General features: G+C 47.6%; 15 non-coding genes and 1 pseudogene across 15 annotated transcripts; all 16 read right to left on the bottom strand.

The window, feature by feature from the left end:
• Positions 1–796: 796 nt before the first annotated feature.
• Positions 797–985, bottom strand: LOC141200787 (U2 spliceosomal RNA). Its single transcript, XR_012272497.1, has one exon. It is a non-coding gene; the product is annotated as a U2 spliceosomal RNA (small nuclear RNA).
• A 1,123-nt stretch (positions 986–2,108) lies between these two features.
• LOC141199488 (U2 spliceosomal RNA) lies at positions 2,109–2,299 on the bottom strand. Its single transcript, XR_012271239.1, has one exon. It is a non-coding gene; the product is annotated as a U2 spliceosomal RNA (small nuclear RNA).
• Positions 2,300–3,425: 1,126 nt separating this feature from the next.
• On the bottom strand, positions 3,426–3,616 carry LOC141200371 (U2 spliceosomal RNA). The gene has a single exon (XR_012272093.1). It is a non-coding gene; the product is annotated as a U2 spliceosomal RNA (small nuclear RNA).
• Positions 3,617–4,736: 1,120 nt separating this feature from the next.
• Positions 4,737–4,927, bottom strand: LOC141199487 (U2 spliceosomal RNA). Its single transcript, XR_012271238.1, has one exon. It is a non-coding gene; the product is annotated as a U2 spliceosomal RNA (small nuclear RNA).
• A 1,120-nt stretch (positions 4,928–6,047) lies between these two features.
• LOC141200767 (U2 spliceosomal RNA) lies at positions 6,048–6,238 on the bottom strand. Its single transcript, XR_012272478.1, has one exon. It is a non-coding gene; the product is annotated as a U2 spliceosomal RNA (small nuclear RNA).
• Positions 6,239–7,363: 1,125 nt separating this feature from the next.
• LOC141200370 (U2 spliceosomal RNA) lies at positions 7,364–7,554 on the bottom strand. Its single transcript, XR_012272092.1, has one exon. It is a non-coding gene; the product is annotated as a U2 spliceosomal RNA (small nuclear RNA).
• A 1,120-nt stretch (positions 7,555–8,674) lies between these two features.
• Positions 8,675–8,865, bottom strand: LOC141199486 (U2 spliceosomal RNA). The gene has a single exon (XR_012271237.1). It is a non-coding gene; the product is annotated as a U2 spliceosomal RNA (small nuclear RNA).
• A 1,121-nt stretch (positions 8,866–9,986) lies between these two features.
• LOC141200766 (U2 spliceosomal RNA) lies at positions 9,987–10,177 on the bottom strand. Its single transcript, XR_012272477.1, has one exon. It is a non-coding gene; the product is annotated as a U2 spliceosomal RNA (small nuclear RNA).
• A 1,124-nt stretch (positions 10,178–11,301) lies between these two features.
• Positions 11,302–11,492, bottom strand: LOC141200369 (U2 spliceosomal RNA). The gene has a single exon (XR_012272091.1). It is a non-coding gene; the product is annotated as a U2 spliceosomal RNA (small nuclear RNA).
• A 1,120-nt stretch (positions 11,493–12,612) lies between these two features.
• LOC141199485 (U2 spliceosomal RNA) lies at positions 12,613–12,803 on the bottom strand. The gene has a single exon (XR_012271236.1). It is a non-coding gene; the product is annotated as a U2 spliceosomal RNA (small nuclear RNA).
• Positions 12,804–13,925: 1,122 nt separating this feature from the next.
• LOC141200765 (U2 spliceosomal RNA) lies at positions 13,926–14,116 on the bottom strand. Its single transcript, XR_012272476.1, has one exon. It is a non-coding gene; the product is annotated as a U2 spliceosomal RNA (small nuclear RNA).
• Positions 14,117–15,240: 1,124 nt separating this feature from the next.
• Positions 15,241–15,431, bottom strand: LOC141199483 (U2 spliceosomal RNA). The gene has a single exon (XR_012271234.1). It is a non-coding gene; the product is annotated as a U2 spliceosomal RNA (small nuclear RNA).
• Positions 15,432–16,552: 1,121 nt separating this feature from the next.
• LOC141199482 (U2 spliceosomal RNA) lies at positions 16,553–16,743 on the bottom strand. The gene has a single exon (XR_012271233.1). It is a non-coding gene; the product is annotated as a U2 spliceosomal RNA (small nuclear RNA).
• A 1,121-nt stretch (positions 16,744–17,864) lies between these two features.
• Positions 17,865–18,057, bottom strand: LOC141200817 (U2 spliceosomal RNA). Its single transcript, XR_012272526.1, has one exon. It is a non-coding gene; the product is annotated as a U2 spliceosomal RNA (small nuclear RNA).
• A 5,563-nt stretch (positions 18,058–23,620) lies between these two features.
• On the bottom strand, positions 23,621–23,698 carry LOC141200975 (U2 spliceosomal RNA; annotated as a pseudogene).
• Positions 23,699–24,815: 1,117 nt separating this feature from the next.
• Positions 24,816–25,006, bottom strand: LOC141199481 (U2 spliceosomal RNA). Its single transcript, XR_012271232.1, has one exon. It is a non-coding gene; the product is annotated as a U2 spliceosomal RNA (small nuclear RNA).
• Between the last annotated feature and the right edge of the window lie 391 nt (positions 25,007–25,397).

Genomic DNA, 25,397 nt, shown 5'->3' with positions numbered 1-25,397 from the left:
CCTGCTGCTGCTGCTGCTGGCTGTCCAGCAGCAGACTGAAGGTGGCTGCTGCTGTGCGCAGGTATATAAAGGCTCAGAGCCTATTATGACACGCGCAGCCAGCGTTCCATTGCCACATTCCGTCTACTGCAGGCGGGATACCTGGATGGCTGAATGTCACTGAGAAGCTCACAGAGACCGCCATAAGCAACAGTTAAAAGAATGCCACAGACTAATCAACCAAACTTTTTGGGTTGGTTTCTCTTTTATAGTCTGCAGGCATTAAATGAAAGAAGTCAGTGTTCCAGCAGAGGGAGACAACGTTTCAGAAAAGGCATTGTAGCAAACCAAAAAAGAAATTTTAAGCGCAGCAGAGTAACCAGCTCACATACCTGTTAGCTCAGGTGAGTTTAAAAGGCTGCTGTTGATAACAAGGGCATTTGCTAAATAGATGGTGTGTGTGCAACAATATACTGAAAGGTCAATTATATTGTGCAGCTTATCTCACCACCTGTAGTTATTTAGGTGAAAGCTCCAAAATGCTTGCCTAATATGTCTGTTTATCCAAAAGGAAGTATAGAGGGAGAGCTAGATAGATAGCATTGCATTACATTACATTACATGGCAATGCAATGCACAGTTGCTGAAGTTGAACCAAAATGAGCTTGTCATCTGGCTTCTGCAACTTTTAACATGAAAAATCCAATGAGGAGAAGAAAAGCAAAGCCAAAGAGTCCATCCCAAAATCCGACAAACAAGCAAAATGAACAAAAAGCATTGAATTCAATTCTTTCTGATTTTAGAAACTACATTAAAGAAGGGGTGCACCGGTCCTGGAGATACTGCAATACCAGGTCAATGCGTGGAGTGGACAGAGCAAGCTCTTTTTCCATCTCCCTGTTCTAAAATCCATTTAATATATGGTCCCCAGATAGGGGACGTATCAGATATTAAACTGATAAGAACAGATACTACACTTGATCTTAGCCAAAGGCCGAGAAGCGATAACCAGAATTGGTTTCCGACTACGGTGCCACCCAAGGATTCTGAAAAGTCCATTTGTGGAGATGGCCCACTTGGACTCCCGTTAAGAAGACATGCTGTCAACCTCTAGATCCCTCACATGCCTGCACTTTTCGGCTTGCTGCTGCTGCAATCCACGCGTTTTAGATCTGCATAACTCCACCTCTTTTAGCACAGTACCCTCAACCCCCGGCTGTTCCCACCCGCCTCAACACCGTTGGAAGGGAGGAGAACCAATTAAGGCTGGGGGGGGGGTGGAACGAGCAGCTGTCTACCCTTAGCAGGAGGGTTGCTGATTAATTACCTCTCCTGCTGCTGCTGCTGCTGGCTGTCCAGCAGCAGACTGAAGGTGGCTGCTGCTGTGCGCAGGTATATAAAGGCTCAGAGCCTATTATGACACGCGCAGCCAGCGTTCCATTGCCACATTCCGTCTACTGCAGGCGGGATACCTGGATGGCTGAATGTCACTGAGAAGCTCACAGAGACCGCCATAAGCAACAGTTTTAAAAGAATGCCACAGACTAATCAACCAAACTTTTTGGGTTGGTTTCTCTTTTATAGTCTGCAGGCATTAAATGAAAGAAGTCAGTGTTCCAGCAGAGGGAGACAACGTTTCAGAAAAGGCATTGTAGCAAACCAAAAAAGAAATTTTAAGCGCAGCAGAGTAACCAGCTCACATACCTGTTAGCTCAGGTGAGTTTAAAAGGCTGCTGTTGATAACAAGGGCATTTGCTAAATAGATGGTGTGTGTGCAACAATATACTGAAAGGTCAATTATATTGTGCAGCTTATCTCACCACCTGTAGTTATTTAGGTGAAAGCTCCAAAATGCTTGCCTAATATGTCTGTTTATCCAAAAGGAAGTATAGAGGGAGAGCTAGATAGATAGCATTGCATTACATTACATTACATGGCAATGCAATGCACAGTTGCTGAAGTTGAACCAAAATGAGCTTGTCATCTGGCTTCTGCAACTTTTAACATGAAAAATCCAATGAGGAGAAGAAAAGCAAAGCCAAAGAGTCCATCCCAAAATCCGACAAACAAGCAAAATGAACAAAAAGCATTGAATTCAATTCTTTCTGATTTTAGAAACTGCATTAAAGAAGGGGTGCACCGGTCCTGGAGATACTGCAATACCAGGTCAATGCGTGGAGTGGACAGAGCAAGCTCTTTTTCCATCTCCCTGTTCTAAAAATCCATTTAATATATGGTCCCCAGATAGGGGACGTATCAGATATTAAACTGATAAGAACAGATACTACACTTGATCTTAGCCAAAAGGCCGAGAAGCGATAACCAGAATTGGTTTCCGACTACGGTGCCACCCAAGGATTCTGAAAAGTCCATTTGTGGAGATGGCCACTTGGACTCCGTTAAGAAGACATGCTGTCAACCTCTAGATCCCTCACATGCCTGCACTTTTCGGCTTGCTGCTGCTGCAATCCACGCGTTTTAGATCTGCATAACTCCACCTCTTTTAGCACAGTACCCTCAACCCCCGCTGTTCCCACCCGCCTCAACACCGTTGGAAGGGAGGAGAACCAATTAAGGCGGGGGGGGGGGTGGAACGAGCAGCTGTCTACCCTTAGCAGGAGGGTTTGCTGATTAATTACCTCTCCTGCTGCTGCTGCTGCTGCTGGCTGTCCAGCAGCAGACTGAAGGTGGCTGCTGCTGTGCGCAGGTATATAAAGGCTCAGAGCCTATTATGACAGCGCGCAGCCAGCGTTCCATTGCCACATTCCGTCTACTGCAGGCGGGATACCTGGATGGCTGAATGTGTCACTGAGAAGCTCACAGAGACCGCCATAAGCAACAGTTTAAAAGAATGCCACAGACTAATCAACCAAACTTTTTGGGTTGGTTTCTCTTTTATAGTCTGCAGGCATTAAATGAAAGAAGTCAGTGTTCCAGCATAGGGAGACAACGTTTCAGAAAAGGCATTGTAGCAAACCAAAAAAGAAATTTTAAGCGCAGCAGAGTAACCAGCTCACATACCTGTTAGCTCAGGTGAGTTTAAAAGGCTGCTGTTGATAACAAGGGCATTTGCTAAATAGATGGTGTGTGTGCAACAATATACTGAAAGGTCAATTATATTGTGCAGCTTATCTCACCACCTGTAGTTATTTAGGTGAAAGCTCCAAAATGCTTGCCTAATATGTCTGTTTATCCAAAAGGAAGTATAGAGGGAGAGCTAGATAGATAGCATTGCATTACATTACATTACATGGCAATGCAATGCACAGTTGCTGAAGTTGAACCAAAATGAGCTTGTCATCTGGCTTCTGCAACTTTTAACATGAAAAATCCAATGAGGAGAAGAAAAGCAAAGCCAAAGAGTCCATCCCAAAATCCGACAAACAAGCAAAATGAACAAAAAGCATTGAATTCAATTCTTTCTGATTTTAGAAACTGCATTAAAGAAGGGGTGCACCAGTCCTGGAGATACTGCAATACCAGGTCAATGCGTGGAGTGGACAGAGCAAGCTCTTTTTCCATCTCCCTGTTCTAAAAATCCATTTAATATATGGTCCCCAGATAGGGGACGTATCAGATATTAAACTGATAAGAACAGATACTACACTTGATCTTAGCCAAAAGGCCGAGAAGCGATAACCAGAATTGGTTTCCGACTACGGTGCCACCCAAGGATTCTGAAAAGTCCATTTGTGGAGATGGCCACCTGGACTCCCGTTAAGAAGACATGCTGTCAACCTCTAGATCCCTCACATGCCTGCACTTTTCGGCTTGCTGCTGCTGCAATCCACGCGTTTTAGATCTGCATAACTCCACCTCTTTTAGCACAGTACCCTCAACCCCCGGCTGTTCCCACCCGCCTCAACACCGTTGGAAGGGAGGAGAACCAATTAAGGCGGGGGGGGGGTGGAACGAGCAGCTGTCTACCCTTAGCAGGAGGGTTGCTGATTAATTACCTCTCCTGCTGCTGCTGCTGCTGGCTGTCCAGCAGCAGACTGAAGGTGGCTGCTGCTGTGCGCAGGTATATAAAGGCTCAGAGCCTATTATGACACGCGCAGCCAGCGTTCCATTGCCACATTCCGTCTAATGCAGGCGGGATACCTGGATGGCTGAATGTCACTGAGAAGCTCACAGAGACCGCCATAAGCAACAGTTTAAAAGAATGCCACAGACTAATCAACCAAACTTTTTGGGTTGGTTTCTCTTTTATAGTCTGCAGGCATTAAATGAAAGAAGTCAGTGTTCCAGCAGAGGGAGACAACGTTTCAGAAAAGGCATTGTAGCAAACCAAAAAAGAAATTTTAAGCGCAGCAGAGTAACCAGCTCACATACCTGTTAGCTCAGGTGAGTTTAAAAGGCTGCTGTTGATAACAAGGGCATTTGCTAAATAGATGGTGTGTGTGCAACAATATACTGAAAGGTCAATTATATTGTGCAGCTTATCTCACCACCTGTAGTTATTTAGGTGAAAGCTCCAAAATGCTTGCCTAATATGTCTGTTTATCCAAAAGGAAGTATAGAGGGAGAGCTAGATAGATAGCATTGCATTACATTACATTACATGGCAATGCAATGCACAGTTGCTGAAGTTGAACCAAAATGAGCTTGTCATCTGGCTTCTGCAACTTTTAACATGAAAAATCCAATGAGGAGAAGAAAAGCAAAGCCAAAGAGTCCATCCCAAAATCCGACAAACAAGCAAAATGAACAAAAAGCATTGAATTCAATTCTTTCTGATTTTAGAAACTGCATTAAAGAAGGGGTGCACCGGTCCTGGAGATACTGCAATACCAGGTCAATGCGTGGAGTGGACAGAGCAAGCTCTTTTTCCATCTCCCTGTTCTAAAAATCCATTTAATATATGGTCCCCAGATAGGGGACGTATCAGATATTAAACTGATAAGAACAGATACTACACTTGATCTTAGCCAAAAGGCCGAGAAGCGATAACCAGAATTGGTTTCCGACTACGGTGCCACCCAAGGATTCTGAAAAGTCCATTTGTGGAGATGGCCACCTGGACTCCCGTTAAGAAGACATGCTGTCAACCTCTAGATCCCTCACATGCCTGCACTTTTCGGCTTGCTGCTGCTGCAATCCACGCGTTTTAGATCTGCATAACTCCACCTCTTTTAGCACAGTACCCTCAACCCCCGGCTGTTCCCACCCGCCTCAACACCGTTGGAAGGGAGGAGAACCAATTAAGGCGGGGGGGGGGTGGAACGAGCAGCTGTCTACCCTTAGCAGGAGGGTTGCTGATTAATTACCTCTCCTGCTGCTGCTGCTGCTGGCTGTCCAGCAGCAGACTGAAGGTGGCTGCTGCTGTGCGCAGGTATATAAAGGCTCAGAGCCTATTATGACACGCGCAGCCAGCGTTCCATTGCCACATTCCGTCTACTGCAGGCGGGATACCTGGATGGCTGAATGTCACTGAGAAGCTCACAGAGACCGCCATAAGCAACAGTTTAAAAGAATGCCACAGACTAATCAACCAAACTTTTTGGGTTGGTTTCTCTTTTATAGTCTGCAGGCATTAAATGAAAGAAGTCAGTGTTCCAGCAGAGGGAGACAACGTTTCAGAAAAGGCATTGTAGCAAACCAAAAAAGAAATTTTAAGCGCAGCAGAGTAACCAGCTCACATACCTGTTAGCTCAGGTGAGTTTAAAAGGCTGCTGTTGATAACAAGGGCATTTGCTAAATAGATGGTGTGTGTGCAACAATATACTGAAAGGTCAATTATATTGTGCAGCTTATCTCACCACCTGTAGTTATTTAGGTGAAAGCTCCAAAATGCTTGCCTAATATGTCTGTTTATCCAAAAGGAAGTATAGAGGGAGAGCTAGATAGATAGCATTGCATTACATTACATTACATGGCAATGCAATGCACAGTTGCTGAAGTTGAACCAAAATGAGCTTGTCATCTGGCTTCTGCAACTTTTAACATGAAAAATCCAATGAGGAGAAGAAAAGCAAAGCCAAAGAGTCCATCCCAAAATCCGACAAACAAGCAAAATGAACAAAAAGCATTGAATTCAATTCTTTCTGATTTTAGATACTGCATTAAAGAAGGGGTGCACCGGTCCTGGAGATACTGCAATACCAGGTCAATGCGTGGAGTGGACAGAGCAAGCTCTTTTTCCATCTCCCTGTTCTAAAAATCCATTTAATATATGGTCCCCAGATAGGGGACGTTTCAGATATTAAACTGATAAGAACAGATACTACACTTGATCTTAGCCAAAAGACCGAGAAGCGATAACCAGAATTGGTTTCCGACTACGGTGCCACCCAAGGATTCTGAAAAGTCCATTTGTGGAGATGGCCACCTGGACTCCCGTTAAGAAGACATGCTGTCAACCTCTAGATCCCTCACATGCCTGCACTTTTCGGCTTGCTGCTGCTGCAATCCAGGCGTTTTAGATCTGCATAACTCCACCTCTTTTAGCACAGTACCCTCAACCCCCGGCTGTTCCCACCCGCCTCAACACCGTTGGAAGGGAGGAGAACCAATTAAGGCGGGGGGGGGGGGTGGAACGAGCAGCTGTCTACCCTTAGCAGGAGGGTTGCTGATTAATTACCTCTCCTGCTGCTGCTGCTGCTGCTGGCTGTCCAGCAGCAGACTGAAGGTGGCTGCTGCTGTGCGCAGGTATATAAAGGCTCAGAGCCTATTATGACACGCGCAGCCAGCGTTCCATTGCCACATTCCGTCTACTGCAGGCGGGATACCTGGATGGCTGAATGTCACTGAGAAGCTCACAGAGACCGCCATAAGCAACAGTTTAAAAGAATGCCACAGACTAATCAACCAAACTTTTTGGGTTGGTTTCTCTTTTATAGTCTGCAGGCATTAAATGAAAGAAGTCAGTGTTCCAGCAGAGGGAGACAACGTTTCAGAAAAGGCATTGTAGCAAACCAAAAAAGAAATTTTAAGCGCAGCAGAGTAACCAGCTCACATACCTGTTAGCTCAGGTGAGTTTAAAAGGCTGCTGTTGATAACAAGGGCATTTGCTAAATAGATGGTGTGTGTGCAACAATATACTGAAAGGTCAATTATATTGTGCAGCTTATCTCACCACCTGTAGTTATTTAGGTGAAAGCTCCAAAATGCTTGCCTAATATGTCTGTTTATCCAAAAGGAAGTATAGAGGGAGAGCTAGATAGATAGCATTGCATTACATTACATTACATGGCAATGCAATGCACAGTTGCTGAAGTTGAACCAAAATGAGCTTGTCATCTGGCTTCTGCAACTTTTAACATGAAAAATCCAATGAGGAGAAGAAAAGCAAAGCCAAAGAGTCCATCCCAAAATCCGACAAACAAGCAAAATGAACAAAAAGCATTGAATTCAATTCTTTCTGATTTTAGAAACTGCATTAAAGAAGGGGTGCACCAGTCCTGGAGATACTGCAATACCAGGTCAATGCGTGGAGTGGACAGAGCAAGCTCTTTTTCCATCTCCCTGTTCTAAAAATCCATTTAATATATGGTCCCCAGATAGGGGACGTATCAGATATTAAACTGATAAGAACAGATACTACACTTGATCTTAGCCAAAAGGCCGAGAAGCGATAACCAGAATTGGTTTCCGACTACGGTGCCACCCAAGGATTCTGAAAAGTCCATTTGTGGAGATGGCCACCTGGACTCCCGTTAAGAAGACATGCTGTCAACCTCTAGATCCCTCACATGCCTGCACTTTTCGGCTTGCTGCTGCTGCAATCCACGCGTTTTAGATCTGCATAACTCCACCTCTTTTAGCACAGTACCCTCAACCCCCGGCTGTTCCCACCCGCCTCAACACCGTTGGAAGGGAGGAGAACCAATTAAGGCGGGGGGGGGGTGGAACGAGCAGCTGTCTACCCTTAGCAGGAGGGTTGCTGATTAATTACCTCTCCTGCTGCTGCTGCTGCTGGCTGTCCAGCAGCAGACTGAAGGTGGCTGCTGCTGTGCGCAGGTATATAAAGGCTCAGAGCCTATTATGACACGCGCAGCCAGCGTTCCATTGCCACATTCCGTCTAATGCAGGCGGGATACCTGGATGGCTGAATGTCACTGAGAAGCTCACAGAGACCGCCATAAGCAACAGTTTAAAAGAATGCCACAGACTAATCAACCAAACTTTTTGGGTTGGTTTCTCTTTTATAGTCTGCAGGCATTAAATGAAAGAAGTCAGTGTTCCAGCAGAGGGAGACAACGTTTCAGAAAAGGCATTGTAGCAAACCAAAAAAGAAATTTTAAGCGCAGCAGAGTAACCAGCTCACATACCTGTTAGCTCAGGTGAGTTTAAAAGGCTGCTGTTGATAACAAGGGCATTTGCTAAATAGATGGTGTGTGTGCAACAATATACTGAAAGGTCAATTATATTGTGCAGCTTATCTCACCACCTGTAGTTATTTAGGTGAAAGCTCCAAAATGCTTGCCTAATATGTCTGTTTATCCAAAAGGAAGTATAGAGGGAGAGCTAGATAGATAGCATTGCATTACATTACATTACATGGCAATGCAATGCACAGTTGCTGAAGTTGAACCAAAATGAGCTTGTCATCTGGCTTCTGCAACTTTTAACATGAAAAATCCAATGAGGAGAAGAAAAGCAAAGCCAAAGAGTCCATCCCAAAATCCGACAAACAAGCAAAATGAACAAAAAGCATTGAATTCAATTCTTTCTGATTTTAGAAACTGCATTAAAGAAGGGGTGCACCGGTCCTGGAGATACTGCAATACCAGGTCAATGCGTGGAGTGGACAGAGCAAGCTCTTTTTCCATCTCCCTGTTCTAAAAATCCATTTAATATATGGTCCCCAGATAGGGGACGTATCAGATATTAAACTGATAAGAACAGATACTACACTTGATCTTAGCCAAAAGGCCGAGAAGCGATAACCAGAATTGGTTTCCGACTACGGTGCCACCCAAGGATTCTGAAAAGTCCATTTGTGGAGATGGCCACCTGGACTCCCGTTAAGAAGACATGCTGTCAACCTCTAGATCCCTCACATGCCTGCACTTTTCGGCTTGCTGCTGCTGCAATCCACGCGTTTTAGATCTGCATAACTCCACCTCTTTTAGCACAGTACCCTCAACCCCCGGCTGTTCCCACCCGCCTCAACACCGTTGGAAGGGAGGAGAACCAATTAAGGCGGGGGGGGGGGTGGAACGAGCAGCTGTCTACCCTTAGCAGGAGGGTTGCTGATTAATTACCTCTCCTGCTGCTGCTGCTGCTGGCTGTCCAGCAGCAGACTGAAGGTGGCTGCTGCTGTGCGCAGGTATATAAAGGCTCAGAGCCTATTATGACACGCGCAGCCAGCGTTCCATTGCCACATTCCGTCTACTGCAGGCGGGATACCTGGATGGCTGAATGTCACTGAGAAGCTCACAGAGACCGCCATAAGCAACAGTTTAAAAGAATGCCACAGACTAATCAACCAAACTTTTTGGGTTGGTTTCTCTTTTATAGTCTGCAGGCATTAAATGAAAGAAGTCAGTGTTCCAGCAGAGGGAGACAACGTTTCAGAAAAGGCATTGTAGCAAACCAAAAAAGAAATTTTAAGCGCAGCAGAGTAACCAGCTCACATACCTGTTAGCTCAGGTGAGTTTAAAAGGCTGCTGTTGATAACAAGGGCATTTGCTAAATAGATGGTGTGTGTGCAACAATATACTGAAAGGTCAATTATATTGTGCAGCTTATCTCACCACCTGTAGTTATTTAGGTGAAAGCTCCAAAATGCTTGCCTAATATGTCTGTTTATCCAAAAGGAAGTATAGAGGGAGAGCTAGATAGATAGCATTGCATTACATTACATTACATGGCAATGCAATGCACAGTTGCTGAAGTTGAACCAAAATGAGCTTGTCATCTGGCTTCTGCAACTTTTAACATGAAAAATCCAATGAGGAGAAGAAAAGCAAAGCCAAAGAGTCCATCCCAAAATCCGACAAACAAGCAAAATGAACAAAAAGCATTGAATTCAATTCTTTCTGATTTTAGATACTGCATTAAAGAAGGGGTGCACCGGTCCTGGAGATACTGCAATACCAGGTCAATGCGTGGAGTGGACAGAGCAAGCTCTTTTTCCATCTCCCTGTTCTAAAAATCCATTTAATATATGGTCCCCAGATAGGGGACGTTTCAGATATTAAACTGATAAGAACAGATACTACACTTGATCTTAGCCAAAAGACCGAGAAGCGATAACCAGAATTGGTTTCCGACTACGGTGCCACCCAAGGATTCTGAAAAGTCCATTTGTGGAGATGGCCACCTGGACTCCCGTTAAGAAGACATGCTGTCAACCTCTAGATCCCTCACATGCCTGCACTTTTCGGCTTGCTGCTGCTGCAATCCAGGCGTTTTAGATCTGCATAACTCCACCTCTTTTAGCACAGTACCCTCAACCCCCGGCTGTTCCCACCCGCCTCAACACCGTTGGAAGGGAGGAGAACCAATTAAGGCGGGGGGGGGGGTGGAACGAGCAGCTGTCTACCCTTAGCAGGAGGGTTGCTGATTAATTACCTCTCCTGCTGCTGCTGCTGCTGCTGGCTGTCCAGCAGCAGACTGAAGGTGGCTGCTGCTGTGCGCAGGTATATAAAGGCTCAGAGCCTATTATGACACGCGCAGCCAGCGTTCCATTGCCACATTCCGTCTACTGCAGGCGGGATACCTGGATGGCTGAATGTCACTGAGAAGCTCACAGAGACCGCCATAAGCAACAGTTTAAAAGAATGCCACAGACTAATCAACCAAACTTTTTGGGTTGGTTTCTCTTTTATAGTCTGCAGGCATTAAATGAAAGAAGTCAGTGTTCCAGCAGAGGGAGACAACGTTTCAGAAAAGGCATTGTAGCAAACCAAAAAAGAAATTTTAAGCGCAGCAGAGTAACCAGCTCACATACCTGTTAGCTCAGGTGAGTTTAAAAGGCTGCTGTTGATAACAAGGGCATTTGCTAAATAGATGGTGTGTGTGCAACAATATACTGAAAGGTCAATTATATTGTGCAGCTTATCTCACCACCTGTAGTTATTTAGGTGAAAGCTCCAAAATGCTTGCCTAATATGTCTGTTTATCCAAAAGGAAGTATAGAGGGAGAGCTAGATAGATAGCATTGCATTACATTACATTACATGGCAATGCAATGCACAGTTGCTGAAGTTGAACCAAAATGAGCTTGTCATCTGGCTTCTGCAACTTTTAACATGAAAAATCCAATGAGGAGAAGAAAAGCAAAGCCAAAGAGTCCATCCCAAAATCCGACAAACAAGCAAAATGAACAAAAAGCATTGAATTCAATTCTTTCTGATTTTAGAAACTGCATTAAAGAAGGGGTGCACCAGTCCTGGAGATACTGCAATACCAGGTCAATGCGTGGAGTGGACAGAGCAAGCTCTTTTTCCATCTCCCTGTTCTAAAAATCCATTTAATATATGGTCCCCAGATAGGGGACGTATCAGATATTAAACTGATAAGAACAGATACTACACTTGATCTTAGCCAAAAGGCCGAGAAGCGATAACCAGAATTGGTTTCCGACTACGGTGCCACCCAAGGATTCTGAAAAGTCCATTTGTGGAGATGGCCACCTGGACTCCCGTTAAGAAGACATGCTGTCAACCTCTAGATCCCTCACATGCCTGCACTTTTCGGCTTGCTGCTGCTGCAATCCACGCGTTTTAGATCTGCATAACTCCACCTCTTTTAGCACAGTACCCTCAACCCCCGGCTGTTCCCACCCGCCTCAACACCGTTGGAAGGGAGGAGAACCAATTAAGGCGGGGGGGGGGTGGAACGAGCAGCTGTCTACCCTTAGCAGGAGGGTTGCTGATTAATTACCTCTCCTGCTGCTGCTGCTGCTGGCTGTCCAGCAGCAGACTGAAGGTGGCTGCTGCTGTGCGCAGGTATATAAAGGCTCAGAGCCTATTATGACACGCGCAGCCAGCGTTCCATTGCCACATTCCGTCTAATGCAGGCGGGATACCTGGATGGCTGAATGTCACTGAGAAGCTCACAGAGACCGCCATAAGCAACAGTTTAAAAGAATGCCACAGACTAATCAACCAAACTTTTTGGGTTGGTTTCTCTTTTATAGTCTGCAGGCATTAAATGAAAGAAGTCAGTGTTCCAGCAGAGGGAGACAACGTTTCAGAAAAGGCATTGTAGCAAACCAAAAAAGAAATTTTAAGCGCAGCAGAGTAACCAGCTCACATACCTGTTAGCTCAGGTGAGTTTAAAAGGCTGCTGTTGATAACAAGGGCATTTGCTAAATAGATGGTGTGTGTGCAACAATATACTGAAAGGTCAATTATATTGTGCAGCTTATCTCACCACCTGTAGTTATTTAGGTGAAAGCTCCAAAATGCTTGCCTAATATGTCTGTTTATCCAAAAGGAAGTATAGAGGGAGAGCTAGATAGATAGCATTGCATTACATTACATTACATGGCAATGCAATGCACAGTTGCTGAAGTTGAACCAAAATGAGCTTGTCATCTGGCTTCTGCAACTTTTAACATGAAAAATCCAATGAGGAGAAGAAAAGCAAAGCCAAAGAGTCCATCCCAAAATCCGACAAACAAGCAAAATGAACAAAAAGCATTGAATTCAATTCTTTCTGATTTTAGAAACTGCATTAAAGAAGGGGTGCACCGGTCCTGGAGATACTGCAATACCAGGTCAATGCGTGGAGTGGACAGAGCAAGCTCTTTTTCCATCTCCCTGTTCTAAAAATCCATTTAATATATGGTCCCCAGATAGGGGACGTATCAGATATTAAACTGATAAGAACAGATACTACACTTGATCTTAGCCAAAAGGCCGAGAAGCGATAACCAGAATTGGTTTCCGACTACGGTGCCACCCAAGGATTCTGAAAAGTCCATTTGTGGAGATGGCCACCTGGACTCCCGTTAAGAAGACATGCTGTCAACCTCTAGATCCCTCACATGCCTGCACTTTTCGGCTTGCTGCTGCTGCAATCCACGCGTTTTAGATCTGCATAACTCCACCTCTTTTAGCACAGTACCCTCAACCCCCGGCTGTTCCCACCCGCCTCAACACCGTTGGAAGGGAGGAGAACCAATTAAGGCGGGGGGGGGGGGTGGAACGAGCAGCTGTCTACCCTTAGCAGGAGGGTTGCTGATTAATTACCTCTCCTGCTGCTGCTGCTGCTGGCTGTCCAGCAGCAGACTGAAGGTGGCTGCTGCTGTGCGCAGGTATATAAAGGCTCAGAGCCTATTATGACACGCGCAGCCAGCGTTCCATTGCCACATTCCGTCTACTGCAGGCGGGATACCTGGATGGCTGAATGTCACTGAGAAGCTCACAGAGACCGCCATAAGCAACAGTTTAAAAGAATGCCACAGACTAATCAACCAAACTTTTTGGGTTGGTTTCTCTTTTATAGTCTGCAGGCATTAAATGAAAGAAGTCAGTGTTCCAGCAGAGGGAGACAACGTTTCAGAAAAGGCATTGTAGCAAACCAAAAAAGAAATTTTAAGCGCAGCAGAGTAACCAGCTCACATACCTGTTAGCTCAGGTGAGTTTAAAAGGCTGCTGTTGATAACAAGGGCATTTGCTAAATAGATGGTGTGTGTGCAACAATATACTGAAAGGTCAATTATATTGTGCAGCTTATCTCACCACCTGTAGTTATTTAGGTGAAAGCTCCAAAATGCTTGCCTAATATGTCTGTTTATCCAAAAGGAAGTATAGAGGGAGAGCTAGATAGATAGCATTGCATTACATTACATTACATGGCAATGCAATGCACAGTTGCTGAAGTTGAACCAAAATGAGCTTGTCATCTGGCTTCTGCAACTTTTAACATGAAAAATCCAATGAGGAGAAGAAAAGCAAAGCCAAAGAGTCCATCCCAAAATCCGACAAACAAGCAAAATGAACAAAAAGCATTGAATTCAATTCTTTCTGATTTTAGATACTGCATTAAAGAAGGGGTGCACCGGTCCTGGAGATACTGCAATACCAGGTCAATGCGTGGAGTGGACAGAGCAAGCTCTTTTTCCATCTCCCTGTTCTAAAAATCCATTTAATATATGGTCCCCAGATAGGGGACGTTTCAGATATTAAACTGATAAGAACAGATACTACACTTGATCTTAGCCAAAAGACCGAGAAGCGATAACCAGAATTGGTTTCCGACTACGGTGCCACCCAAGGATTCTGAAAAGTCCATTTGTGGAGATGGCCACCTGGACTCCCGTTAAGAAGACATGCTGTCAACCTCTAGATCCCTCACATGCCTGCACTTTTCGGCTTGCTGCTGCTGCAATCCAGGCGTTTTAGATCTGCATAACTCCACCTCTTTTAGCACAGTACCCTCAACCCCCGGCTGTTCCCACCCGCCTCAACACCGTTGGAAGGGAGGAGAACCAATTAAGGCGGGGGGGGGGGTGGAACGAGCAGCTGTCTACCCTTAGCAGGAGGGTTGCTGATTAATTACCTCTCCTGCTGCTGCTGCTGCTGCTGGCTGTCCAGCAGCAGACTGAAGGTGGCTGCTGCTGTGCGCAGGTATATAAAGGCTCAGAGCCTATTATGACACGCGCAGCCAGCGTTCCATTGCCACATTCCGTCTACTGCAGGCGGGATACCTGGATGGCTGAATGTCACTGAGAAGCTCACAGAGACCGCCATAAGCAACAGTTTAAAAGAATGCCACAGACTAATCAACCAAACTTTTTGGGTTGGTTTCTCTTTTATAGTCTGCAGGCATTAAATGAAAGAAGTCAGTGTTCCAGCAGAGGGAGACAACGTTTCAGAAAAGGCATTGTAGCAAACCAAAAAAGAAATTTTAAGCGCAGCAGAGTAACCAGCTCACATACCTGTTAGCTCAGGTGAGTTTAAAAGGCTGCTGTTGATAACAAGGGCATTTGCTAAATAGATGGTGTGTGTGCAACAATATACTGAAAGGTCAATTATATTGTGCAGCTTATCTCACCACCTGTAGTTATTTAGGTGAAAGCTCCAAAATGCTTGCCTAATATGTCTGTTTATCCAAAAGGAAGTATAGAGGGAGAGCTAGATAGATAGCATTGCATTACATTACATTACATGGCAATGCAATGCACAGTTGCTGAAGTTGAACCAAAATGAGCTTGTCATCTGGCTTCTGCAACTTTTAACATGAAAAATCCAATGAGGAGAAGAAAAGCAAAGCCAAAGAGTCCATCCCAAAATCCGACAAACAAGCAAAATGAACAAAAAGCATTGAATTCAATTCTTTCTGATTTTAGAAACTGCATTAAAGAAGGGGTGCACCGGTCCTGGAGATACTGCAATACCAGGTCAATGCGTGGAGTGGACAGAGCAAGCTCTTTTTCCATCTCCCTGTTCTAAAAATCCATTTAATATATGGTCCCCAGATAGGGGACGTATCAGATATTAAACTGATAAGAACAGATACTACACTTGATCTTAGCCAAAAGGCCGAGAAGCGATAACCAGAATTGGTTTCCGACTACGGTGCCACCCAAGGATTCTGAAAAGTCCATTTGTGGAGATGGCCACCTGGACTCCCGTTAAGAAGACATGCTGTCAACCTCTAGATCCCTCACATGCCTGCACTTTTCGGCTTGCTGCTGCTGCAATCCACGCGTTTTAGATCTGCATAACTCCACCTCTTTTAGCACAGTACCCTCAACCCCCGGCTGTTCCCACCCGCCTCAACACCGTTGGAAGGGAGGAGAACCAATTAAGGCGGGGGGGGGGGTGGAACGAGCAGCTGTCTACCCTTAGCAGGAGGGTTGCTGATTAATTACCTCTCCTGCTGCTGCTGCTGCTGGCTGTCCAGCAGCAGACTGAAGGTGGCTGCTGCTGTGCGCAGGTATATAAAGGCTCAGAGCCTATTATGACACGCGCAGCCAGCGTTCCATTGCCACATTCCGTCTAATGCAGGCGGGATACCTGGATGGCTGAATGTCACTGAGAAGCTCACAGAGACCGCCATAAGCAACAGTTTAAAAGAATGCCACAGACTAATCAACCAAACTTTTTGGGTTGGTTTCTCTTTTATAGTCTGCAGGCATTAAATGAAAGAAGTCAGTGTTCCAGCAGAGGGAGACAACGTTTCAGAAAAGGCATTGTAGCAAACCAAAAAAGAAATTTTAAGCGCAGCAGAGTAACCAGCTCACATACCTGTTAGCTCAGGTGAGTTTAAAAGGCTGCTGTTGATAACAAGGGCATTTGCTAAATAGATGGTGTGTGTGCAACAATATACTGAAAGGTCAATTATATTGTGCAGCTTATCTCACCACCTGTAGTTATTTAGGTGAAAGCTCCAAAATGCTTGCCTAATATGTCTGTTTATCCAAAAGGAAGTATAGAGGGAGAGCTAGATAGATAGCATTGCATTACATTACATTACATGGCAATGCAATGCACAGTTGCTGAAGTTGAACCAAAATGAGCTTGTCATCTGGCTTCTGCAACTTTTAACATGAAAAATCCAATGAGGAGAAGAAAAGCAAAGCCAAAGAGTCCATCCCAAAATCCGACAAACAAGCAAAATGAACAAAAAGCATTGAATTCAATTCTTTCTGATTTTAGAAACTGCATTAAAGAAGGGGTGCACCGGTCCTGGAGATACTGCAATACCAGGTCAATGCGTGGAGTGGACAGAGCAAGCTCTTTTTCCATCTCCCTGTTCTAAAAATCCATTTAATATATGGTCCCCAGATAGGGGACGTATCAGATATTAAACTGATAAGAACAGATACTACACTTGATCTTAGCCAAAAGGCCGAGAAGCGATAACCAGAATTGGTTTCCGACTACGGTGCCACCCAAGGATTCTGAAAAGTCCATTTGTGGAGATGGCCACCTGGACTCCCGTTAAGAAGACATGCTGTCAACCTCTAGATCCCTCACATGCCTGCACTTTTCGGCTTGCTGCTGCTGCAATCCACGCGTTTTAGATCTGCATAACTCCACCTCTTTTAGCACAGTACCCTCAACCCCCGGCTGTTCCCACCCGCCTCAACACCGTTGGAAGGGAGGAGAACCAATTAAGGCGGGGGGGGGGGTGGAACGAGCAGCTGTCTACCCTTAGCAGGAGGGTTGCTGATTAATTACCTCTCCTGCTGCTGCTGCTGCTGGCTGTCCAGCAGCAGACTGAAGGTGGCTGCTGCTGTGCGCAGGTATATAAAGGCTCAGAGCCTATTATGACACGCGCAGCCAGCGTTCCATTGCCACATTCCGTCTACTGCAGGCGGGATACCTGGATGGCTGAATGTCACTGAGAAGCTCACAGAGACCGCCATAAGCAACAGTTTAAAAGAATGCCACAGACTAATCAACCAAACTTTTTGGGTTGGTTTCTCTTTTATAGTCTGCAGGCATTAAATGAAAGAAGTCAGTGTTCCAGCAGAGGGAGACAACGTTTCAGAAAAGGCATTGTAGCAAACCAAAAAAGAAATTTTAAGCGCAGCAGAGTAACCAGCTCACATACCTGTTAGCTCAGGTGAGTTTAAAAGGCTGCTGTTGATAACAAGGGCATTTGCTAAATAGATGGTGTGTGTGCAGCAATATACTGAAAGGTCAATTATATTGTGCAGCTTATCTCACCACCTGTAGTTATTTAGGTGAAAGCTCCAAAATGCTTGCCTAATATGTCTGTTTATCCAAAAGGAAGTATAGAGGGAGAGCTAGATAGATAGCATTGCATTACATTACATTACATGGCAATGCAATGCACAGTTGCTGAAGTTGAACCAAAATGAGCTTGTCATCTGGCTTCTGCAACTTTTAACATGAAAAATCCAATGAGGAGAAGAAAAGCAAAGCCAAAGAGTCCATCCCAAAATCCGACAAACAAGCAAAATGAACAAAAAGCATTGAATTCAATTCTTTCTGATTTTAGAAACTGCATTAAAGAAGGGGTGCACCGGTCCTGGAGATACTGCAATACCAGGTCAATGCGTGGAGTGGACAGAGCAAGCTCTTTTTCCATCTCCCTGTTCTAAAAATCCATTTAATATATGGTCCCCAGATAGGGGACGTATCAGATATTAAACTGATAAGAACAGATTTTTTGATTGAATATATCTTTTATTAGCACAAAAAATAAGTTAACAGACAGTGTACAGTGCCGCAGCCCAGTACACACAGAATTCTACATCATATTTACATAGCATGAGGATACGACGCACTAACTAGACACATCACACCCCTATGCTACACAAAACACTCAATCTGAAAGAAAAAGCATGTCAATCAATACAGTACGACGAACCGTGATAAGGGATGGGGATTGGGAAAAAGGGGATGGGGAGGGGAAAATCACAGGCCCGAAGCTTTATTGAAAGACAAGACACATAAGGGGAGAGGGGGAGGAGGGGTTTAGTCCTCATCCTCGTCCTCCGGACCGTCCACATGGAATAGTCTTTGAGCAGACTGTGGATCAGCCTGCGGCAGTCCTGGATGGACATCCTCTCCCTCCTCAAGATGAGCCGGTTCCTGGCGACCCAAACGGCATCCTTGAAGCAGTTCATAAGGCGCCAAGCCTCCTGGATGGCTCCGACGGTATGAACCCCAGGGAAGAGTCCGTAAAGCACAGAATGGTGCGATAGGCTCGCCCTGAGGACAGAGTTCCTCAGGTCGTCCTCAAGGGCAGTCAACAGGCGCTGTGCAAATCCGCAGTCCCAAAAAGTGTGCAATGATGTTTCCTCCACGAAGGGGCACCTTGGGCAGTACCGGGTCTTGCACAGGTTCCGGGCATGCATGAATGACCGGACGGGCAGTCCGCCCTGAATCGCCATCCACGACAAGTCCTTGTGCCCGTTGGTCAGCCTGTCAGACGACACATTTGTCCACACAGTCTCCAGCGTGTCCTGGTGAAGTCCTGTGATGTTCTCCACGTCATCCTTGGCTCTGATGAGCTTGTGGATAGTTTTGGGCTTCCACAAGTCGGGCTTGAGTCCCTCCAGTTGATGTTCCCCCACAAATCGAACGACGTCTCCGTAGAACCATGGCGTCGTCCAGTTGTAGGGGAAGGAGCTGTCCCACTTGTCCCAGCCGAGTCTCCTCCAAAGAGGAAGCAGGAAGAAGCGAGACATGGACCTGCCCGCGGAGCCATTCTTGACTTGCAAAGTCCGGCGGACACAATCACACACAAAAGAGGATCGCAGGAGGGTGGGGATATCTGGAACGCCCTTCCCACCCTTGCGAGGCTCCTTGTACATGACGGCCCGCCTGACTCTGTCCATCTTGGATCCCCAGACAAAGTGAAACACTGTCCTGGTAATGGCCCTGCACACAGTGACGTGTGGGGGCCAGGCCTGCGCCGTGTACTGCAAGACGGGCAGGACCTCATTACGCAGGACGAGTGCCTTACCCTCACAAGTGAGGTGTCTGAGGCTCCAGAGTCCGATCCGTTGCTTCACCTTGGCCAAGCGTTCTTGCCAGGACTTGAGGGCCGCTCCTTCCTTCCCGAACCAGACTCCCAGCACCTTGAGGAAATCCGGTTGAATGTTGAAGGGGAAGGGGGCGGAGGAGGCCGGCTGCCAATCCCCGAAGAGCATGGCTTCCGACTTCCTGCAGTTGACTTTGGCCCCTGAAGCCCGGCCGAACCTCTCACACGTCTGGACGAGGGCGTCGACTGAACCACGATCAGCGCAGAAGACGGTGACGTCGTCCATGTAGAGCGAGCACTTGACCTCGTGTCGTCCCGGACCCGGTGCGGTGATCCCTCTGATCTCTCCATTCTGCCGGATAGCCTCTGCGAAGAGTTCTATAACACAAACAAAAAGAAGAGGTGATAGAGGGCAGCCTTGTCTGACCCCAGAGAGGACAGGGAAGGGGTCAGTCTTCCAGCCTTTCACCAACACCGAGCTGTGGATATCAAAATACATCAAACGGACATACGAACAAAACATGTTATCCAAACCTAACCGGTGCAGAGCTCGGCCCATGAACTCGTGGGAAACCCGGTCGAAGGCCTTCTCCTGATCCAAGGAGACCAGGGCCGCGTGTGCGCGGCGGACCTTGATGTACTCGACCGTGTCCCGCACGAGAGCGAGGCTGTCTGCGATGCGACGTCCAGGGATGCCGCAGGTCTGGTCCGGGTGGATGATCCGTCCGATGACCGTCTTAAGTCGTGTCGCCATCGTCTTGGCCAGGATCTTGTAGTCCACGTTGAGCAGAGTGATGGGACGCCAATTCCTCAGGTCGCACCGCTCTCCCTTCCGCTTGTACAGGATCGTGACCATTCCTTCCCTCAAAGATGGAGGCATTCTACCCTCCACCACCATCTCCTCGTACAGGTCCAACAGGTCCGGACAGATGAGGTCTCCCAGCGCTACATAGAGCTCCGCTGGAAGACCATCACTGCCCGGGGTCCTGCCGGTCCTAAAGGATTTAGCGGCAGAGAGCAATTCGCCCACCATCAGAGGTTTGTCCAAGGCTGCCGTGCCTGCAGGATCAAGATGGTTAGTGATACCTGACAGGAACTTATCAGCAGCGTCGGGGTCGGTAGTCTTGTGGGAGTAGAGTTCGCTGTAGAAGTCGCTGACGACCCTCATCACGTCCTCCTTCCCACGTCGCATGTTTCCACTCTCGTCTCGCAGTTCGTTCAGGGGCGTGTGACCGGCATGAAGTTTCCTGAAAAAGAATGAGTTACATTTCTCACCCTTCTCCAGATTCTCCACTTTGGAACGGAAGACGATTCGCTTGGACTCCTCCTCAAAGTGCCTTTTCAGGCTCTTCTTGGTCTCCTCCAGCTCCTCCCTCACGTCCCAGCCGCAGTGAAGAAGGTCCTGCAGCGACCGCAGCTCGCGCTGCAGCCCTCTAAAGTCCCTCCTCTTCTCACATGCCTGTTGTCGACCCTTGGCCTGAAAGAAACAGCGAAACTCAAGTTTAACATATTCCCACCAATCAGAGACTGTTTGGAAGCTACCCTTGTAGGACTGCCACATTGCGTAGGCTGCTCTCAGCTCCTCCACGACTTCATCCTGAGCCAGCAGAGCACAATTCAGCTTCCAGGAGCCGGGGCCGGACGGAAAACCGTCGCCGAGGACACCTTGTAAGTGAATGGCTCTGTGGTCGGAGAAGAAGCAGGGGACCATCGAGTGCCTACTCTGCCTGACTGCCCGAGAGGTGAACACAAAGTCAATCCTGGAGCGGAGTGAGCCATCGGGTCGGCTCCACGAATAGTTCGTGGAGCCTCTCCCCATGGAGCCCACCACGTCCTGAAGAGAGGCCTCGGTTACCATCTCGATGAGCAGCTTGGACGTGATGTCCAACTTGGCAGATGTGCCAGAACTACGACCATCCTCCTCGATGGGGCAGTTGAAATCCCCGGCCATCACTAAGGTCCTGGTGGTGGCAAGCTGAAGCCGCAGGGTCTGGAAAAGCTCCAAACGCTCATTCTTCAGTGGGGACGCATACACGTTGATGAACCTGACAGGTTCTCCCGCCCAGTTGCCATCTACAACAAGAGCCCTGCCGCAGATGAGCTCCTGGATGGACTCAAGCGTGAATGCGCCCCCCCTGATCAGAATTGCGACCCCCGCAGACTTGCAGTCACCCCCACCGGACCAGTAGGATGGACCGTGGGACCACTCCCTGGCCAGATGTTTGAAGGACCTAGAGGAGGGAAGGGAACATTCCTGCAACATATAAACATCACACAACTGGGAAGTAAGGAAGGCATAAATAGTCTGACGTCTGAACTTGTCCTTGATGCTCCTGACATTAATGGAAAATAAGTTAATATTATCCATCATGTAGGGAAAAAAGAAAAAGTTAGCGCAGGCAATACACCTTAGTTACCACTCCGGTCGGGTGGTCCCTCGTCGGTGTTGACTGCTGGTGACGGGATCACCAGCAGGCCCTCTTCCTCCATCTGGTCAAGCAGCGCGGCCTCGATCTCGGCAACCACCAGTTCCTCCTCTTCTGGCTCGGCCACCAGGGTCTCAACCATGTGCTCCATCTCTTCTGGCTCAGGGAGGGTATCCTCCTTTTCGCCTACGAAATCCAGAATCTTCTTTTTGGAGGATTCAGTAGCAGGGCTGTCCTCCACCTTCCTCTTTCCCCGGGTTGGAACTGGGGAGACAAGAAGGGGAAAATCCTCCTCGGAATAGATAGCGGCAGGTGGAGGAAAGGTTAATTCCACCGCTACCATGGTCTGGGGAGGGAGAGTGGCTGCTGGGGCAGGGGAAAGGACACCTGCTGAGGAGTAGGGGAAGGAGGAAGAGGAAGTGGAATCCTCAGCAGGGGTGGCCGGGGTGGGGGGGGATTGGACGGGGGTGGCAGGGGGAGGGATCGAGAGAGGGGTGACAGAACTCTTACCCTCCTTTGACTTTTTCTTCTGCTTCGGAGCTGCTGGGACCGTCGCTGGGGCTTTGGCCACCGACTCCTTGACCGCTTTGGCCTTGGTCGTCTCGGCCTTGGCCGCTGGGGCCTTGGTCGTCGCGTCCTTGACCTTCACAGACCTGGTCGTCGGGGCCTTGTCCTCCGGAGCTGGGGTCGTCGCAACCACCGATGCCCAGGATCTCTCACGCTTGGGGCAATCCTTGTACAGATGAGCCGCCAGCCCACACAGGTTGCATGACGTCTTCTTCGGGCAGTCTTTCGAGCTGTGTCCCGTCACTCGACAAATCCTGCAGGCATCCTCCTTGCAGTCCTTCATCTCGTGGCCGTTCTTGCCGCATTTCCTGCAGTTCCGAGGCATGTCCGGGTAATAGATGAGGCCGTAGGAGTTGCCCAGGGAGAATGTCGGGGGCAGGTGCCGAAGTCCGTCTGAGTACGCCAGGTCCCTGTGAAGTCTAACAGTCACCGACCACTTACCTGTCCAGAAGCCGAGTCCATTCAGGATGTGAGAGGGTTCCTTCACAACCAAACAGAAGCGTCTCAGGAAGGTACAGATGTCTTGGCCTGGGGTGTGCGGGTTGCGCATGGAGACCGTGATCCTCCTTTCGTCTCTCTGGATAGGGCAGCTACCTGTAAAGGCAGAGAAAGAATTATCCGGTCCTTTTGCGCTTACCATTTCCCAGAACCTCCTGCAGGTGTTCACAGTGGCGAAGGTGACGAAGAAGATCCCCGTCAAGAAGGTCTGGATGCTGAGGGTGTCCGACCTGGAGAAGCCTCGATCCAGCAGCATCTTCTGGCAGAACACGTCCGAGGACATGTCCGGCACCCTCCCATCCACTTCCTTCAGTTTCAGGGCCACCGTCTGCCGCATCCATGGCTCCAGGGCTGGAGCTTCGTGGCGGGGCTTCTGGGGTCCCTTCTGCTGGCCAGTCGTGGAGGCAGAGTCCTTGGGGTCAGAATCGGCTCCTGGCTGGGCCCTCCTGGCTGTCCCCTGCTCCAGGCTCTTCTTTTCGGCCTTCCTCGCAGCGCTTGCCATGGCTTTCCTCCTGCAGTTACTTCTTGGAGCTGGATCTGGAGCTCTTCCCGAAATGGGTGGAGCTATGCAGATTCTTCTCCCGTCGTGTTCTGGACAAATTCCCCGAAAGGTCTTTGTCTCGATGATTTTCTTACTCGAAGATTCCACAGGACAGCCCGATTCTTCTCCGAGTCTTCGTCTTCTTCTGGATTCTTTAGAGCTTCTTCCTCCCACCGATATCCGCCTTCCTTCTCCGATGTCAGCTGGGCTCCGAAGCTCTTCTCCTTCCGAGTTCGATCGCTCTCGTCAAGTGTAGATCGTAGCTCTTGTGTTCTTAAAAGAACAGATACTACACTTGATCTTAGCCAAAAGGCCGAGAAGCGATAACCAGAATTGGTTTCCGACTACGGTGCCACCCAAGGATTCTGAAAAGTCCATTTGTGGAGATGGCCACCTGGACTCCCGTTAAGAAGACATGCTGTCAACCTCTAGATCCGTCACATGCCTGCACTTTTCGGCTTGCTGCTGCTGCAATCCACGCGTTTTAGATCTGCATAACTCCACCTCTTTTAGCACAGTACCCTCAACCCCCGGCTGTACCCACCCGCCTCAACACCATTGGAAGGGAGGAGAACCAATTAAGGCGGGGGGGGGGTGGAACGAGCAGCTGTCTACCCTTAGCAGGAGGGTTGCTGATTAATTACCTCTCCTGCTGCTGCTGCTGGCTGTCCAGCAGCAGACTGAAGGTGGCTGCTGCTGTGCGCAGGTATATAAAGGCTCAGAGCCTATTATGACACGCGCAGCCAGCGTTCCATTGCCACATTCCGTCTACTGCAGGCGGGATACCTGGATGGTTGAATGTCACTGAGAAGCTCACAGAGACCGCCATAAGCAACAGTTTAAAAGAATGCCACAGACTAATCAACCAAACTTTTTGGGTTGGTTTCTCTTTTATAGTCTGCAGGCATTAAATGAAAGAAGTCAGTGTTCCAGCAGAGGGAGACAACGTTTCAGAAAAGGCATTGTAGCAAACCAAAAAAGAAATTTTAAGCGCAGCAGAGTAACCAGCTCACATACCTGTTAGCTCAGGTGAGTTTAAAAGGCTGCTGTTGATAACAAGGGCATTTGCTAAATAGATGGTGTGTGTGCAACAATATACTGAAAGGTCAATTATATTGTGCAGCTTATCTCACCACCTGTAGTTATTTAGGTGAAAGCTCCAAAATGCTTGCCTAATATGTCTGTTTATCCAAAAGGAAGCTTAGAGGGAGAGCAAGATAGATAGCATTGCATTACATTACATTACATGGCAATGCAATGCACAGTTGCTGAAGTTGAACCAAAATGAGCTTGTCATCTGGCTTCTGCAACTTTTAACATGAAAAATCCAATGAGGAGAAGAAAAGCAAAGCCAAAGAGTCCATCCCAAAATCCGACAAACAAGCAAAATGAACAAAAAGCATTGAATTCAATTCTTTCTGATTTTAGAAACTGCATTAAAGAAGGGGTGCACCGGTCCTGGAGATACTGCAATACCAGGTCAATGCGTGGAGTGGACAGAGCAAGCTCTTTTTCCATCTCCCTGTTCTAAAAATCCATTTAATATATGGTCCCCAGATAGGGGACGTATCAGATATTAAACTGATAAGAACAGATACTACACTTGATCTTAGCCAAAAGGCCGAGAAGCGATAACCAGAATTGGTTTCCGACTACGGTGCCACCCAAGGATTCTGAAAAGTCCATTTGTGGAGATGGCCACCTGGACTCCCGTTAAGAAGACATGCTGTCAACCTCTAGATCCCTTACATGCCTGCACTTTTCGGCTTGCTGCTGCTGCAATCCACGCGTTTTAGATCTGCATAACTCCACCTCTTTTAGCACAGTACCCTCAACCCCCGGCTGTTCCCACCCGCCTCAACACCGTTGGAAGGGAGGAGAACCAATTAAGGCGGGGGGGGTGGAACGAGCAGCTGTCTACCCTTAGCAGGAGGGTTGCTGATTAATTACCTCTCCTGCTGCTGCTGCTGCTGGCTGTCCAGCAGCAGACTGAAGGTGGCTGCTGCTGTGCGCAGGTATATAAA

Source organism: Phyllobates terribilis, unplaced genomic scaffold (assembly GCF_046119375.1).
Source record: "Phyllobates terribilis strain yellow unplaced genomic scaffold, ASM4611937v1 Scaffold_108__1_contigs__length_5656254, whole genome shotgun sequence".
Lineage (NCBI taxonomy): Eukaryota > Metazoa > Chordata > Amphibia > Anura > Dendrobatidae > Phyllobates > Phyllobates terribilis.
This window is presented reverse-complemented; position numbering and strand designations above follow the sequence as displayed.